Consider the following 18,480-nt stretch of genomic DNA (forward strand, 5'->3'; position numbering starts at 1 on the left):
AAATCAGTCTGGGGGTTCCTCAGAAAATTGGACATTGAACTGCCTGAGGATCCAGCTATACCTCTCTTGGGCATATACCCAAAAGATGCCTCAACATATAAAAGAGACACGTGCTCCACTATGTTCATCGCAGCCTTATTTATAATAGCCAGAAACTGGAAAGAACCCAGATCCCCTTCAACAGAGGAATGGATACAGAAAATGTGGTACATCTACACAATGGAATATTACTCAGCTATCAAAAACAACGAGTTTATGAAATTCGTAGGCAAATGGTTGGAACTGGAAAATATCATCCTGAGTGAGCTAACCCAATCACAGAAAGACATACATGGTATGCACTCATTGATAAGTGGCTATTAGCCCAAATGCTTGAATTACCCTAGATCCCTAGAACAAATGAAACTCAAGACGGATGATCAAAATGTGAATGCTTCACTCCTTCTTTAAAAGGGGAACAAGAATACCCTTGGCAGGGAAGAGAGAGGCAAAGATTAAAACAGAGACTGAAGGAACACCCATTCAGAGCCTGCCCCACATGTGGCCCATACATATACAGCCACCCAATTAGACAAGATGGATGAAGCAAAGAAGTGCAGACCGACAGGAGCCGGATGTAAATCGCTCCTGAGAGACACAGCCAGAATACAGCAAATACAGAGGCGAATGCCAGCAACAAACCACTGAACTGAGAATAGGACCCCCCTTGAAGGAATCAGAGAAAGAACTGGAAGAGCTTGAAGGGGCTCGAGACCCCATATGTACAACAATGCCAAGCAACCAGAGCTTCCAGGGACTAAGCCACTACCTAAAGACTATACATGGACTGACCGTGGACTCTGATCTCATAATTAGCAATGAATATCCTAGTAAGAGCACCAGTGGAAGGGGAAGCCCTGGGTCCTGCTAAGGCTGAACCCCCAGTGAACTAGACTGTTGGGGGGAGGGCGGCAATGGGGGGAGGGTTGGGAGGGGAACACCCATAAGGAAGGGGAGGGGGGAGGGATATGTTTGCCCGGATAGCGGGAAAGGGAATAACACTCGAAATGTATATAAGAAATACTCAAGTTAATAAAAAAAATAAAAAAAAAGATCTGTATTAAAGTTTAATCATCCTACCTTAAAGATTTAGGTTAAAAGTGGGTATTTTCACTGCAAATGATTTAATTAAAAAGAAAAAAACAACTTTTATAGGTGTGCGCAGACATTTGAGTTTTAGTTAGTTCCAAGAATAGTAAAACTAACAACCAAGACTATCAACTGACATCACAGTGTTAAGGATAAAAATCAAGATGATCCCAAACAACAACAAAGCAATTATTTCATGTCTCTACACAGCTGTTTGAGAATAGTAATGAATGCAGTTAGTGGGATTCATCTATTGTTCTGTGACATGGTACATTCAATGCTAAGTAAGGTCTTTTGGGACTCTGGTGCCTGAGAGCTTTCTCATGGAGATCTCTGTCCTGGCTAGGTACTCATGTCTGGGTGAGCATGAGAGAAATGAGGCAGGGAGCAGGGACTGCTTCTCCTGGTCCTTTTCCTTCCCACCACTGCGGCTTTGGTTGCTTGTGCCTGGCTGAGCCAGTGGGAGATTGACTAGCTGCTGAGAGGTGCAGGAGAGCTTCTGGAGGCGATTTCAGGAGAGCAGATCTCTTCCCGGAGACTTGGTGTCACAGCTCTTATTACAGAAGCTCTCAGATGATAGAAGAATTTCTGCATACTTTTAATCCTTCTGAACACGTTTCTTAAGTACAGTTTTTGGATGGGTCAGTGTCTGACAACAGGCACTTCCTTTTGGTTTGGCCTGAGAGCTTGGGAAGACCCCATCTACATAGTGATGGACTGGGTGTTGAGTATATCATATGCTTTATAAATTGTAGAATGGTAATAATTGTACTCAATTTATATATGAGTGAAAAGGCTTTTTAACTGGACAAAAAGAGGGAAATGTTGTGGTTTTCCCTGAAGTTATCTGTGTTTTGATGCTAATTCCACTGCCCCAAGGACAGCTGTCTAGTCAGGTACTCAGAACTAAGGTGACTTCACCAGAACCACCTCCCCATTGAATTTGTAAAGTACAGGTGAGGGGCAGGTACAGAATAGAAGGAGGCCTGTCATTGGAGGAGAAGGAAGGATGGGTAGGAGAGAAGTTTGAAGGAAAAGGAAGAGACTAGAATAGAAAGAAGGAGACAGGAGAGAGGAGAGGGAGAGAAGCCATGGCAGGTTATGTTAAGATTCTGCTCTGCGTATTTACAGGTTGTTATCAATGTTCCTAAGGGATGGATGGTACAGGGCTTTGTATGTTTTTTTTTTTGATTAATAATTATTTTTCTTTTCTTTTTTTTTTTTTTTATTAACTTGAGTATTTCTTATATACATTTCAAGTGTTATTCCCTTTCCCGGTATCCGGGCAAACATCTCCCTCCCCCCTCCCCTTCCTTATGGGTGTTCCCCTCCCAACCCTCCCCCCATTGCCGCCCTCCCCCCACCAGTCTAGTTCACTGGGGGTTCAGTCTTAGCAGGACCCAGGGCTTCCCCTTCTACTGGTGCTCTTACTAGGATATTCATTGCTACCTATGAGGTCAGAGTCCAGGGTCAGTCCATGTATAGTCTTTAGGTAGGGCTTTGTATGTTTAAGTGGGCAATTATATCTTATCAATTGGATCTAAGGTTATTGTGTTGTATGTTCTTTAATGTGTAGATTTAAGTAATGTAATGGGTCTCTCTGCACCCAAATCCCGTGGGAGGGAGAGCTAAACCTACAGAGAGGCAGACACGCCTGGGAAACCAGAAGAGACTGCACTCTGTGCACATCCAGACGCCAGAGGAAAACACCAAATGCCATCTGGAACCCTGGTGCACGGAGGCTCCCGGAAAGAGCGGCGCAGATCTTCCTTGTTGCTGCCGCTGCGGAGAGAACTTAGGCAGTACCCCACGAGCAAACTTGAGCCTTGGAACCGCAGGTAGGACCAACTTTTCCCCTGCAAGAAACCTGCCTGGTGAACTCAAGACACAGTCCCACAGGAACAGCTGAAGACCTGTAGAGAGGAAAAACTACACGCCCGAAAGCAGAACACTCTGTCCCCATAACTGGCTGAAAGAAAACAGGAAAACAGGTCTACAGCACTCCTGACACACAGGCTTATAGGACAGTCTAGCCATGGTCAGAAATAGCAGAACAAAGTAACACTAGAGATAATCTGATGGCGAGAGGCAAGCGCAGGAACCCAAGCAACAGAAACCAAGACTACATGGCATCATTGGAGCCCAATTCTCCCACCAAAGCAAACACGGAATATCCAAACACACCAGAAAAGCAAGATCTAGTTTCACAATCATATTTGATCATGATGCTGGAGGACTTCAAGAAAGACATAAAGAACTCCCTTAGAGAACAAGTAGAAGCCTACAAAGAGGAATCGCAAAAATCCCTGGAAGAATTCCAGGAAAACACAATCAAACAGTTGAAGGAATTAAAAATGGAAATAGAAGCAATCAAGAAAGAACACATGGAAACAACCCTGGACATAGAAAATCAAAAGAAAAGACAAGGAGCTGTAGATACAAGCTTCACCAACAGAATACAAGAGATGGAAGAGAGAATCTCGGGAGCAGAAGATTCCATAGAAATCATTGACTCAACTGTCAAAGATAATGTAAAGCAGAAAAAGCTACTGGTCCAAAACATACAGGAAATCCAGGACTCAGTGAGAAGATCAAACCTAAGGATAATAGGTATAGAAGAGAGTGAAGACTCCCAGCTCAAAGGACCAGTAAATATCTTCAACAAAATCATAGAAGAAAACTTCCCTAACCTAAAAAAAGAGATACCCATAGGCATACAAGAAGCCTACAGACCTCCAAATAGATTGGACCAGAAAAGAAACACCTCCCGTCACATAATTGTCAAAACACCAAACGCACAAAATAAAGAAAGAATATTAAAAGCAGTAAGGGAAAAAGGTCAAGTAACATATAAAGGCAGACCTATCAGAATCACACCAGACTTCTCGTGAGAAACTATGAAGGCCAGAAGATCCTGGACAGATGTCATACAGACCCTAAGAGAACACAAATGCCAGCCCAGGTTACTGTATCCTGCAAAACTCTCAATTAACATAGATGGAGAAACCAAGATATTCCATGACAAAACCAAATTTACACAATATCTTTCTACAAATCCAGCACTACAAAGGATAATAAAGGGTAAAGCCCAACATAAGGAGGCAAGCTATACCGTAGAAGAAGCAAGAAACTAATCATCTTGGCAACAAAACAAAGAGAAGAAAAGCACACAGACATAACCTCACATCCAAATATGAATATAACAGGAAGCAATAATCACTATTCCTTAATATCTCTCAACATCAATGGCCTCAACTCCCCAATAAAAAGACATAGATTAACAAACTGGATACGCAACGAGGACCCTGCATTCTGCTGCCTACAGGAAACACACCTCAGAGAAAAAGACAGACACTACCTCAGAGTGAAAGGCTGGAAAACAACTTTCCAAGCAAATGGTCAGAAGAAGCAAGCTGGAGTAGCCATTCTAATATCAAATAAAATCAATTTTCAATTAAAAGTCATCAAAAAAGATAAGGAAGGACACTTCATATTCATCAAAGGAAAAATCCACCAAGATGAACTCTCAATCCTCATCTTCGGTTGGTTTATATACAAGTGTGCAATTTCTAGGCTTGAAAGTAAAATGATGCTATCTGGTGCTGGATAGAGGAGCCTTATTTTTTATTATGGCAGCTCGCTATTTTTGTAACATGGTGCTTTGGTTGAATACAATAAAGTACAGTAGTAACTGATCTCCCCTTCTTCCTGGATGAGTGAGGAGATGATTAAATGTTGATGTCAGCATCCTTGAGCATATTCAGATGAGCTTCTGCTTCTGTTGAAAAGGATGCTGTGTTTGATTGTGGTCCGAAGCTTTGAAGCACTACTTGGCATCTCCTTCCTTGGAGGTCTCACTGTTTAAACATAACAGATTTGATAGCTTGTTGGTAAGGTGAGGTCCAGCTTGTCTCCACTAGGTCATCTTCATGTGAATCCGGTGGTTATATGGTTTTGTTCTAGGGATATTTCATTTTTTTAATAACGGTTTTAGGTGACATTCATGGAGAGAATGAATCCTTAGAACTGTGCCACTAGCGAAAGGAAATCCTGTCTAGAGTATGTTTCTTTACAAAGCTGTGTCACACCATCCTTTGGGCCCTCTGCTGGAAAAGTAGAATCAAGTCTCAAATAATGCCTTTTAAATTGTATCCTCTAGTATTATAGATGTAGGACAGTACTGTATCATACCTCTGTGGATGTAAAATAGCTTGTACCTGCTTTATGATACGTAGTAGTGACCGTGCTTTATCAGAGCTGTTTTTAATGATGTTGCTCAGAATGTTTTCTTTCCAGATGATGATTGAGAAGCTAATTTAAAAAAAATGGTGCAAGGTACCACAAGAGTAATAGAACTGTGCTGTTTTCTCGGGTTTTGTTTTTTTACTTTTTTTTTTTTTTAATGGAGTGTGCTGGATGTCTCTACAGTTTTGTTCAGATGACTGCAGAACCTGGAAAAGCTGTTGCTGCTGTTGATGCATAACACACTGCTATTATTGGTCTTTTTATATAAATATAAATATATATATAGATATATAATTTGAATTTTTTGAAACTTTAGCTGTGCTGTCAACTTTGGAAAAAAGTATCCCCGTTTACTGTGTTGAGTTGGCACTGTATAGAAATTAACAGCCATATTGGTCTAGAAATGTTGAACTTAAGTTTTTTCCATTTGTACAGGGGTAACACACTGTATTAAATATGTAAGGTCTTATCTACATGGGTTTGATTACAAAAACTAATAAAGTATTCTCTAAATTTAAAAAAAAATAATAAAGACACTTAATCCCAGAAAAAAAAAGTAATGTAATGGAGTGTGGGGTGACTGGTCTGGGACGCTGTGAAGTTGGGATGTGTTTCTGCCAAGATATCTAGTAGATGTCTTAGGGCATTGCAGTATGGACTTAGCGGGGTAAAAGACAATACCATTTTTATTTTTATATTTTTACAACAGATGGCACAAAACAGTGGTCCTGTTTATATGATTGATCTGTTTTGAGCTTATGAGACCTGTGGTCCTGTCCTCACTTGTGGAGGATGGGCTTGGGGCATTGTCCTATGTTACTGGTCTGCCTCAAACCTCACTACAGGGGTCTGTAGGGGCTGCAGCTACATGAGGCCTTCATCTCCTGGGAGACTGGGAATGTGCCTGCCATCTCTTTTAGGGTCTACGAGAATTTGACCTATCTCGACCAGGAATCGGGGTACCTTTCACAGCCCACTGCCCCACAAGATCTTTGGCATACATTCATGTTAAAATGTTATTCTAGTCAGTGGTAGACTTTTACTTATAAATGGGAAAGCAGTGCTTGGTACAGTTTTTGCTGTGCCTCCTATTTTTCAGATGTATTTACTTCAGATGTAGTTCATTACAGAGTGTGTAAATATTATATCCTGAATATTATATAGTATGTCTTTTGAGATATAATGTGTGTCCAAATATGACAAAGTCAGCTGGATGAGAATAAAACAAAGATGGCTGGGGCCACCAGTACTACTTTGGAGCTCTGGGGAGTTTGAGAGTCACACCACCAAGACTCTGGGCAACAGCTGGAGACAAGTCTCAATAATGGTCACATATTTATAGTGTTTCAGAAACCAGACCAATGAATCACTGAAATAAATATTTGCATGTAAAGCTGTTTGGGGAAAAATATACTGTGTGACACACTGTAGTTTCCAATGCTACTATAAGCAAACATGTGGGCAAGTGTGAAAGATGGTAGAGTCTTGGCAGGGGTGAGTGCACAGTGGAAACAGCTGGACCTAGAGACATGATGGTAGTAACTGATGTGAAAGAAGGCTACTGTGGACAGGGGATGTGGCCTTGCTGAGTAGAACCAATAAGTGGTGCACAGCAGCCTTGAGCCTGTGAAGACTCTGCCCCCAAATTCGCTGCTCAGACACATACTTATGAGTTTGAGTTGAAGATCAGTTTATTTTTTGGATTGAACCTCCTCAAAAGACCTCTATGGTTCATGCTGAACCTGGAGGCCATGTTGATATCCTTGTTCTTCTGCTCCATGCCATGTTGAGGCCCAGGGTTCATGTGGGTGTTCCTGGTCTGGGCTGTCCCTGGTGGTCATGAAGATGTCCGTGGCTGATGCTACTGTCAGAGGCCAGATAGACATTTGTAGTCTGTGCTAACACAGGAAGTCTTATTTGTGTCCCTGGTATAGATTGCTGCTTGAGGTCATGTTGATGTGAATGCTCTGCGTGGCTATCTGAGAGCACATTGGTGTCTGTGGTCTATGTTACCACCAATTGCCAGACAGATGTCCCTGTTCTGTGCTGCTGTTGAAGCTGTGTTAATATTCATGGACTAGGCTGCTACCAGGGACTATATTGGTATATATAGTTTATGTTGCCCTGGAGGCCATGTTGACATCCTTGGCTTGTACTACGGAGGGCTATGATGGTGTCTGTGACCTGTGTTGTAGCAGAGAGTCATGTTAGTGTTTATGGTTTGTATTCCTACCAAGTACCATGCTCAGATTCATGGTACCTGTTATCACCAGAAACTGTGTGGACATCCATGATCCATGTTTCCACTGACTGTAAGGGGCGAGAAAGCTACTTTTGCAGTGGTATCGATGACTGCACACTCACAGTTGAGAAAGAGGGACATAAAAGGCTTCTGTGACAACCCTCTACTTCTTCCTCTCCCAAAGTAAGAGTTTAGACAAGACACCATCTAAGAGAACTCTTAAAGATTATGATAAGGATACTGAAATGTTCTCCCCTTCACGGGTTAGAGGGTGAAGAGTCAGGGGTAGACTCAATTTTCTCTATGGTGCTGGCTGCTGTGAGTTTGACCATGCACCAGTGAACATATAGGCAACCCAAATTGGATTTTTTCTTCTTTTTGAGGGATTACAAGGGGGCAAACTTGGGATGACTGGGGAGTGAGTATGATGTGAAATCTCCAAGTAGTCAATACAAATATTATGTTGGAAAAAAAAGTCAGCTGGGAATGATCCATGACTAGTATTACTGTTAATACTAGTTGACACCAAGTGGAGATATGACAACTGCTTCAATGTCATTTTGTGTTAAAGTAAAAATAGTATGAATAATGTCAAGTTTGAATGAGGGCTTGGAATGTCAAATTATCATTGAATAAAGGATACAACAAATGGCTAGAAATGTATAGAATTGCTATCTGTTGCTTGATATAGGTGAATAGAACTCCTTGCTATGAGTATAATGCTGGAAGAAAGCAGGGCTTCCATCGTTGTGAGACCTATTGTAGAAAGTAGTCCAGGCTGGAGAGATTTGGTTGTTTTTTCCGGATATTGCTAATAGTAGGCCAATTTGCAGGAGAAGGTTTAATTTCAAATATTAAAAAAGGTATTGAAATTCCCATGAGTTAATATTTATGAGAAATTATGTGACAGAGAAAACAAACCTAGCATGTCAATAAGTGTTTAAAATAGGTGATAGAACTACTGTATGAACACTGTTCAGCTATATTATCACCTAATCAATAAGGATGACATGATTCCTACTCCTCATCACCAGAGGATTAGGACAAATCACTAGCAGTGATTTAAGCTAAAACATAAGGAATGTAAATAAAAATTAAATATTACTTGGTGTTATGGGTATTTATATTATAAGCAGAAATCAGTCAAGTGATAAATGAAACTATTGGTATAGTTACTGAGAAGTAGCCCCATTTAAAGCTAGGGCTTATGTTTCTACTTTGAACAGTGAGACATTGTTCAAAGACGTTGGGGATGATTTCTTTCTGCCTTGAGATAAATTTTAATATAAGAATTGTACAAAAACTAAGTTAATTTAATGGAAGTGCTACATATAGCTGAAATAGAGTTCTTATAATGATTGGTAAAGGAAATTGTAATAAGAATTATTAAACTTATAAATATTGATAGAGTAGTAGAAAATATTAAGGTTGTTACCTTTATTTGAATTGATACTATCTTTTTGGCTTCTAACATCAATGGATAACACTATCCTCTAACAGTTATGAAAACCATATTGTTATGGCTGCATGAATTAAACTTTTATATGTTTCCTGACAGAATAAGAAGCAGGGCTTCTCTTATTAGAGTCACAGTCTAATGTTCCATTGGAAATTAGACAAGAAATAAAGATGTAAAGATAAAGAATTTAGATAGTTATATGTGTAAATTCTAAAAGACTTGTGAAAAGATGGGTCAGTTTCACTTATGTGATACACAAAGGTTCTGCTGCAGTGGCTGGATAGGGTAGAGAGCACTCTAATGAATATGTTGAAGTTTGTTAGGAATGAAGTACACACGATCCAGAGAATGATGATAAAAATCACAAATAGTTCACAGACAGTGAGCCAATAGATAAAGTGTAAGACTTACTAATCTTATTATAATGACTTAAAGGGCATACTGTAATCCTCAGTGTGGTTTGGCTGTGAATTCATCCATAATTTGAATTAGTGAGGTAAATTAGTACTGTTGATGTAAGTGCTATTTATTGTTATGGCAACAGGCCCTCAGTGATGTGATGTTAATGAGGACACCTACAATAATGTGTTTTGCTAACAGATAAACAGACAATTAATAATTCTAGGTCTGCTTGATATAGCTGAGTAGAACTCATAACTACATATCCTAAAGATAAATTTGAGTAAATGCAACCTACTATTGACAGGCTTCAGAATATGGAAGTTACAGATTTAAACTTTGACTTAGCCTAATCTCTTGACTACTCTAGCCCTTGTTTTTCTTATTTAAACAGATTGTTCGTAGGTAATACGAACAATGGAATTTATTTTGAAACTTCTAATACCGCACAGCATGAGAAGACGATGATCATAGTAATTGCACTGGGACTGAACACCAACTGTGACTGTTCTGAGGCCATGGGCATATGTCCGTCTTAGTTTGCTGTGTTAGGAAAATTACAGATAATGCCTGAAGGTTGTTTCAAGTAGCCTCAGTGGAAGCGAAGGAAAGATAGGTGGATGCTTAAATATTTTAAATACTTTCACAAACATAGGAAAATCAGGCTGTAGGTTTCTTGTTCAGTAACTAAATAAAAGCATATCAAGTCTTGAATATCATTTACACACATTATGGATTCTTCTGTAAGGTAATGTTTAGATAACGATGCATCTACCAAGCAAAAATCAGGCTGAGAAACACCGAGAATAAGTAATGGCAGTACTGAGTGTTTTCTCCTTTATTTTTCATCCAGCAAAAGTGCGAAATGTGATAATTGCCTGGAAGCAATGTTCCATGGAGTCCATAGACACAGTTCATTTTGTTGCTTATCTGCCAACAGCAGGAAAACTAATTAATATATAAAAAAAAATCAAAGTACTGCTGCATACACTGTGCCCCCTCAAATTTTCTTTGAGAAATTCTATAGGGGATTATGTTTTTTTTGTTTTTAAGAGTTATTTATTATATATAAGTACACTGTAACTGTCTTCAGACACACCAGAAGACGGCATCAGATCTCATTACAGATGGTTGTGAGCCACCATGTGGTTGCTGGGATTTGAACTCAGGACACTGGAAGAGCAGTCAGTGCTCTTAACCACTGGGCCTTCTCTCCACCTCAGGGATTATCTTTTTTTTTTTTTTTTGTTCACTGTCTTTTTTTTCCCCAGAGCTGGGGACCGAACCCAGGGCCTTGTGCTTGCTAGGCAAGTGCTCTACCACTGAGCTAAATCTCCAACCCAGGGATTATCTTAATTACATTAATTGATGTGGCCAGATGCACTCACTGTGAGTTTAGGAAAAACTTGCAAAACAGTTGAGGTGAACACTAGCATTTATGAATTAATTCATTCCTCTCTGCTTCTTGAATATGTGTACAATGTGACCAGTTGTCTCTAGCAACTTTCACTGTGACTTCACCACAATAATGGGCTGTCACCTGTAACTATGAGTTGAAATTGCTTTTGTCAGGATACTTCATAAAAGCAACAGAAATATAGAATGTAGCTGAACTGAGATTCGAGTTTCATTTTTTGCTTTTCAAACTTCCAACGATCTCAGCCAACACATTTCCTGTTCCAAGTTCAGTTTTGGTAATTATCTCTCAATGGCATGCCTACCAAACTTAATAGAAGGTATTGTGCTATTTGTTCTGTTCAGAGAAAAGCCACCATGAGTACTTTGCAACAATGTTTTTTTTTTAGCACTGATTTTCTGAAGAATTTTCTATGTGATAGAAGGATAAAAATAATCTTAGCTTATGCCTGCAAGTAGCAAGAGTGTAGTTGGAGACATGAACACATAGACAAGCAATTATTAAAGAATTCGTTTTGGACTGAAAGTAATATATATTGTGTCTGCAAAGAAATGAGTATTTTCTTAGATGACACATCTGTATTTCATCTTGGCTTCATCCTTCCTGGAGCAGCATCGGAATAATTGTGCATGTCCTTTGGAAATTGTATTTTTCTTTCTTTTTCTTTTATTGGATATATTTTTTAATTTCCCTTTCAAATGTTTCCTGGTTTCTCCTCCAGAAACCCGCTATCTTCCCCTGCTTCGATAAAGTGCTCCCCAACCCATCCACTTACTCACTCACTCCCACCCCCCACCCTGAAATTTCCCTACACTAAGGCATTGAGACTTCACAGAACCAAGGACCTCTCCTCCCATTGATGCACAACAATGCCATCCTCTGCTACGTATGTGGATGGAACCATAGGTCCATCCCTCAGTACACTTGAATCTGGGAACTCTGTGGGGTCTGGTTGATTGATATTGTTGTTCTTCTTATGGGGTTGCAAACCCCTTCAGCTCCCTCACACCTTTCTCTAACCCTTCCACTGGGATTCTGTTCTCAGTTCAATGGTTGGCTGTGAGCATCTGCCTCTGTATTTGTCAGGCTCTGGCAGAGCCTCTTAGGAGACACCTATATTAGGCTCCTGTCAGCATGTACTTCTTGGCATCAGCAATTTGGTGGCTGCATATGGAATGGATCCCCAGGTGGGGCAGTCTCTGATTGGCCTTTCCTTCAGTCTCTGGTCTACACTTTGTCTCCATATTTCCTCCCTTGAATATTTTAGTTGCCTTTCTATGAAGGACTGAAGCATCCACATTTTGGCCTTCTTTCTTCTTGAGTTTCATGTGCTCTGTGAATTGTATCTTGGGCATTCAGAGTTTTTGAGCTAATATCCACTTATCAGTAAGTGCATAACAGGTGTGTTCTTTTGTGATTGGGTTACCTCACTCAGAATGATATTTTCTAGTTCTATCAATTTGCTGAAGAATTTGAAGTCATTGTTTTTAATAGCTGAGTAGTACTCCATTGTGTAAATATAGCACATTTTTTTTGGTATCCATTTCTCTACTTAGAGACATCTGGATTGTTCCCAGCTTCTGGTTATTATAAATAAGGCTGCTATGAACATAATGGAACATGTGCCCTTGTTTTATGTTGGAGCATAATTTGGGTATATGTCTAGGAATGCTATAACTGGGTCCTCAGGTGGAATTATTTCCAATTTTCTGATGAACCTCCAGATTGATTTCCAGAGTGGTTGTACCAGCTTGCAATCTCACCAACAATGGAGAAGTGTTGCTCTTTCTCCACATCCTTGCCAGCATCTGTTTTAACCTGAGTTGTTGATCTTTGCCATTCTGATTAGTGTGAGGTGGAATCTCGGGGTTGTTTGGATTTGAATTTCCATGATGTCTAAGGATGTCGAACATACCTTTAGTTGCTTCTCCGTCATGCAATACTCCTCAGTTGAGACTTCTTTGTTTACCTCTGTACCCCGTTTTTAAAAGGGTTATTTGATTCTCTGGAGTCTAACTACTTGAGTTCTTTGTGTATTTTGGATATTAGCCCTCTATCAGATGTAGGGTTGGTAAAGATCTTTTCCCAATCTGTTTGTTGCTGTTTTGTCCTAACAACAGTGTCCTTTGCCTTACAAAAGCTTTGCAGTTTTATGAGGTCCCATTAGTCCCATTTGGTTTTATATGGAGGTTCTTGATCCACTTGGACTTGAACTTTGTACAAGGCAAAAAGAATAGCTCAATTTGCATTCTTCTAAATTCTGACCTTCAGCTGAAGCAGCACCGTTTGCTGAAAATGCTGTCTTTTTTTCCACTGGACAATTTTAGCTCCTTTGTCAAAGATCAAGTGACCACAGGTGTGTGACTTCATTTCTGGATCTTCAGTTCTATTCTATTGATCTACCCTCCTGTTTCTGTACCAATACCATACAGTTTTTTGTTGTTGTTTTAAATCACTATTGCTCTGTAATACAGCTGGAGGTTAGGGATTCCCCCAGAAGTTCTTTTATTGTTGAGAATAGTTTTTGCTATCCTGTGTTTTTTGTTATTCCAAATTAATTTGCAAATTGCTCTTTCTAACTCTATGAAAAATTGAGTTGGAATTATGATAGGATTGCCTTGAATCTGTAGATTGCTTTCATCCAGATGGTCATTTTTACTATATTCATCCTGCCAATCCATGAGCATGGGAGATCTTTCCATCTTCTAAGATCTTCAGTTTCATTTTTCAGAGACTTGAAATTCTTGTCATACAGATCTTTCACTTGTTTGTTTAGAGTCATACCAAGGTATTTTATATTATTTTTGAAGGGTGTCATTTTGCTAATTTCTTTCTCAGCTTGTTTATCCTTTGGTTGGAATAAGGCTACTGATTTGATGATTTTATTTTATATCCTGCCACTTTGCTGAAGTCATATATCAGCTGTATGAGTTCTCTGGTGGAATTTTTTGTGGCCACTTAATTATACTATCATGTCTTCTGCAAATAGTGATATTTTGAAATCTTCCTTTATAATTTTATCCCTTTTATCTCTTTTTGCTGTCTAGTTGCCTGGGCAAAGACTTTGAGTGCTATAGTATATAAGTAGGAAGAAAGTGGGAGTCTTGTCTAGTGCTGGATTTTAGTGGGATTGCTTTAAGTTTCTCTCCATTTAGTTTAATGTTGGCTATTGGTTTGCTGTATATGACTTTTACTATGTTTAGGTATGGGCCTTGAATTCCTGATCTTTCCAAGACTTTTACCATGAAGGGGTGCTGAATTTTGTCAAATGCTTTCTCAGCATCTAATAAGATGATCATGTGGTTTTTTTTGTTGAGTTTGTTTATGTAGTGGATTATGTCGATAGATTTCTGCATATTGAACCATCCCTGCATGCCTTGGATGAAGCCTACTTGATCATGATTAATGATTGTCTTGATGTATTCTTGAATTCGGTTTGTGAGAATTTTATTGAATATTTTGGCATCAATATTCATAAGGCAAATTGGTTTGAAGTTCTCTTTCTTTGTTGGGTCTTTGTGTGGTTTAGGTATAAGTCTAATTGTGGGTTCATAGAATGAATTGGGTAATGTTCCTTCTGTTTCTATTTTGTAGAATAGCTTGGAAAGTATTGGTATTAGGTCTCCTATAACAGTCTGATAGAATTCTGCACTAAACTAATCTGTTCCTTGTTGAGGTAAAAATATAAAACAGGCAGAAAATTTACTGGCAGTTTGGCTCCCTTGCTACTTCTGGCTCTAGCAGGCCGTTGCAACTATCCTTAGTTTATCTCAGTGGCTCCATGCTGTCCCCATGTACTTTCTGACCTTCTGTCTGGGAGCCATTCCAATATGGCACCCTGCAGGCCACCCTATCCTTACTCACAGCTCTCTTGGCTAGTTTCTGCCACACCAGGCATACATATCCCAATTCCATGGCAGGGCCCATTGTATCCTGCCACCATACACTCTCTTTAACTCAATTAAGTCGCCAAATGAAAGGACACATCACACAATATCCCCTGATCCAAATGATAAGATATTATTTGTCCATCTAGACAATACAGAATCCTGTACACATCCATCCCTTAAGTCTTAACAACCTATAATATTAGCACAGAAGAATTTTAATGTCTGCCCCCATGTTCTCTCAGCTGCTTCCTCTCACTTTGCTTCCTCTCCTCTGTAAAACTTTTCTCCTGCCCATCCTTCCTTCTTGTCCAATCACAGACCTTTTTCTATCCCGAACCTGCCTTCATCTGCATAGTGACAACAATCAAGAGTTCCTGAGCTATTTTTGTTGGGAGACTTTTTTTTAAACTTTTTTTTCTTTTTTGTTTTTTTTGATTTATTTAATACTTAATAATAATTCTTTGGTTTCCAGGCAAACATCCCCCTCCCCCCTCCCCTTCCTTATGGGTGTTCCCCTCCCAACCCTCCCCCCATTGCCGCCCTCCCCCCAACAGTCTAGTTCACTGGGGGTTCAGTCTTAGCAGGACCCAGGGCTTCCCCTTCCACTGGTGCTCTTACTAGGATATTCATTGCTACCTATGAGGTCAGAGTCCAGGGTCAGTCCATGTATAGTCTTTAGGTAGTGGCTTAGTCCCTGGAAGCTCTAGTTGCTTGGCATTGTTGTTCACATGGGGTCTCCAGCCCCTTCAAGCTCTTCCAGTTCTTTCTCTGATTCCTTCAACGGGGGTCCCATTCTCAGTTCAGTGGTTTGCTGCTGGCATTCGCCTCTGTATTTGCTGTATTCTGGCTGTGTCTCTCAGGAGCGATCTACATCCGGCTCCTGTCGGTCTGCACTTCTTTGCTTCATCCATCTTGTCTAATTGGGTGGCTGTATATGTATGGGCCACATGTGGGGCAGGCTCTGAATGGGAGTTCCTTCAGTCTCTGTTTTAATCTTTGCCTCTCTCTTCCCTGCCAAGGATATTCTTGTTCCCCTTTTAGAGAAGGAGTGAAGCATTCACATTTTGATCATCCGTCTTGAGTTTCATTTGTTCTAGGCATCTAGGGTAATTCAAGCATTTGGGCTAATAGCCACTTATCAGTGAGTGCATACCATGTATGTCTTTCTGTGATTGGGTTAGCTCACTCAGGATGATATTTTCCAGTTCCAACCATTTGCCTACGAATTTCATAAACTCGTTTTTGATAGCTGAGTAATATTCCATTGTGTAGATGTACCACATTTTCTGTATCCATTCCTCTGTTGAAGGGCATCTGGGTTCTTTCCATTTTCTGGCTATTATAAATAAGGCTGCAATGAACATAGTGGAGCACGTGTCTTTTTTATATGTTGGGGCATCTTTTGGGTATATGCCCAAGAGAGGTATAGCTGGATCCTCAGGCAGTTCAATGTCCAATTTTCTGAGGAACCTCCAGACTGATTTCCAGAATGGTTGTACCAGTCTGCAATTGTTGGGAGACTTTTAATGATTGCTTCTGTTTCTTTATGGAAGTGTTTAGATGGTTTATCTGATCCTGATTTAACTTTGGTACTTGATATCTGTCTAGAAAATTGTCAATTTTCTCCACATTTTCCAGTTTTGATGAGTATAGGCTTATGCAATAGGTTCTGATGATATTTTGAATTCGATTTCTGTTGTTATGTCCCTTTTCATTCCTGATTTTGTTAATTTATATACTCCTTCTGTGGCCTCTATTTTGTCTGGCTAAGGGGTTATCTATCTTGTTGATTTTCTCAAAGAACCAGCTCCTGGTTTTGTTGATTGTTTGTATAGTCCTTTTTGTTTCTACTTGGTTGATTTCAGACCTGAATTTGATTATTTCCTGCGTCTACTCCTTTTGCATGTATTTGATTCTTTTCTAGAGTCTTCAGGTGTGCTGTCAAGGTGTTAGTGTATGCTCTCTCCAGTTTCTTTTTGGAGGCACTCAGAGCTATGAGTTTTCCTCTTAATCCTGCTTTCATTGTATCCCATAAATTTGGGTATGTTGTGCCTTTATTTTCATGAAATTCTAAATAGTCTTTTATTTCTTTATTTCTTTCTTGATCAAGTTATCATTGAATAAAGCGTTCAGGTCTATGTGGGCTTTCTATCATTTTTTTGTTGTTATGGAGGACCAGCCTTAATCCATGATGACCTGATAGGATTCACGGGATTATTTCTATCTTCTTGTTTCAGTTGAGGCCTGTTTTGTGACCGATTATATGGTCAGTTTTGGAGAAGGTACCATGAGGTTATGAGAAGAAGGTATATTCTTTTGTTTTAGGATGAAATGTTCTATAAATGTTCAAAGAACATTCAGGAAATCCAGGACACAATAAGAAGATAATAGCTATAGAAGATGGCAAAGATTCTTAATTTAAAGGGCCAGTAAATATCTTCTTATTGTGTTCTGGATTTCCTGAATGTTTTGGGTCAGGAGCTTTTTGTGTTTCACATTTTCTTTGACTGATGTCTCAGTGTTTTCTATGGTATCTTCTAGCCCTGAGATACTGTCTTCTATCTCTTGTATTGTGTTGGTGATGCTTGCATATTATGACTTCTGATCTCTTTCCTAAGTTTTCTATCTCCAGGGTTGTCTCCCTTTGTGATTTCTTTATTGTTTTTATTTCCATTTTTAGATCCTGGGTGGTTTTGTTCAATTCCTTCACCTGTTTGGTTGTATTTTCCTGAAATTCTTTAAGGGATTTTTGCATTTCCCCTTTAAGGGCTTCTACCTGTTTATTTGTGTTGTCCTGTATTTCTTTAAGGGAGTTAGTTATGTCTTTCTTAAAGTCCTCTAACATCATCATGAATTGTGATTTTAAATCCAAATCTTGTTTTTCCTGTGTTGGGGTATCCATGACTTACTGTGGTAGGAGAATTGGGTTCTGACAATGTCAAGTGGCCTTGGTTTCTGTTTCTTAGGTTTTTGCACTTGACTTTCACCGTATATTTTTCTCTTGTCTTGGCTGGTCTTGCTGCCTTTGACAGTGGAAAACCCTCTTATAAGTCTGTGTGTCAGGGCTCCTGGGATACCAGCTCTCTCCTGGTGGGATCTGAGTGCATAGAGCTGTGGCACAGGGTCAGCTCCGAGTGCAGACAAAAACTGGAAGGATCTATCTTTTTCTTTTCTGAATTCTTGCTCTCTCTTTTATGCTACATATCTTCTTCACTTTGCCCAAGGCAATTAAACACTGGAAAATAGTGTTTCCACTTCCCTTCAGGGGGTCTGGTCTTCTCAGGACTAAGGGCTTCCCCTTCCACTGGTGCTCTTACTAGAATATTTATTGCTACTTATGGAGGTGGAGCCCAGGGTCAGCCCATGTATAGCCTTTGGGTAGTGATTTAGTCCCCAGAAGCTCTGGTTGGTTGGCATTGTTATTCATATAGGGTCTCAAGCCCCTTCAACTCTTTCAGGCCTTTCTCTGATTCCTTCAACGGGGGTCCCATTCTCAGTTCAGTGATTTGTTGCTGGCATTCGCCTATGTATTTGTCGTATTCTGACCGTGTCTCTCAGGAGAGATCTACATCCGGTTCCTGTTGGCCTGCACTTCTTTGCTTCATCCATCTTATCTAGTTTGGTGACTGTATATGTATGAGCCACATGTGGGGCAGGCTCTAAATGGGCGTTCCATCAGCCTATGTTCTAAACTTTGCCT

This window comes from Rattus norvegicus, chromosome 4 (genome assembly GCF_036323735.1).
Source record: "Rattus norvegicus strain BN/NHsdMcwi chromosome 4, GRCr8, whole genome shotgun sequence".
NCBI classification, from domain to species: domain Eukaryota; kingdom Metazoa; phylum Chordata; class Mammalia; order Rodentia; family Muridae; genus Rattus; species Rattus norvegicus.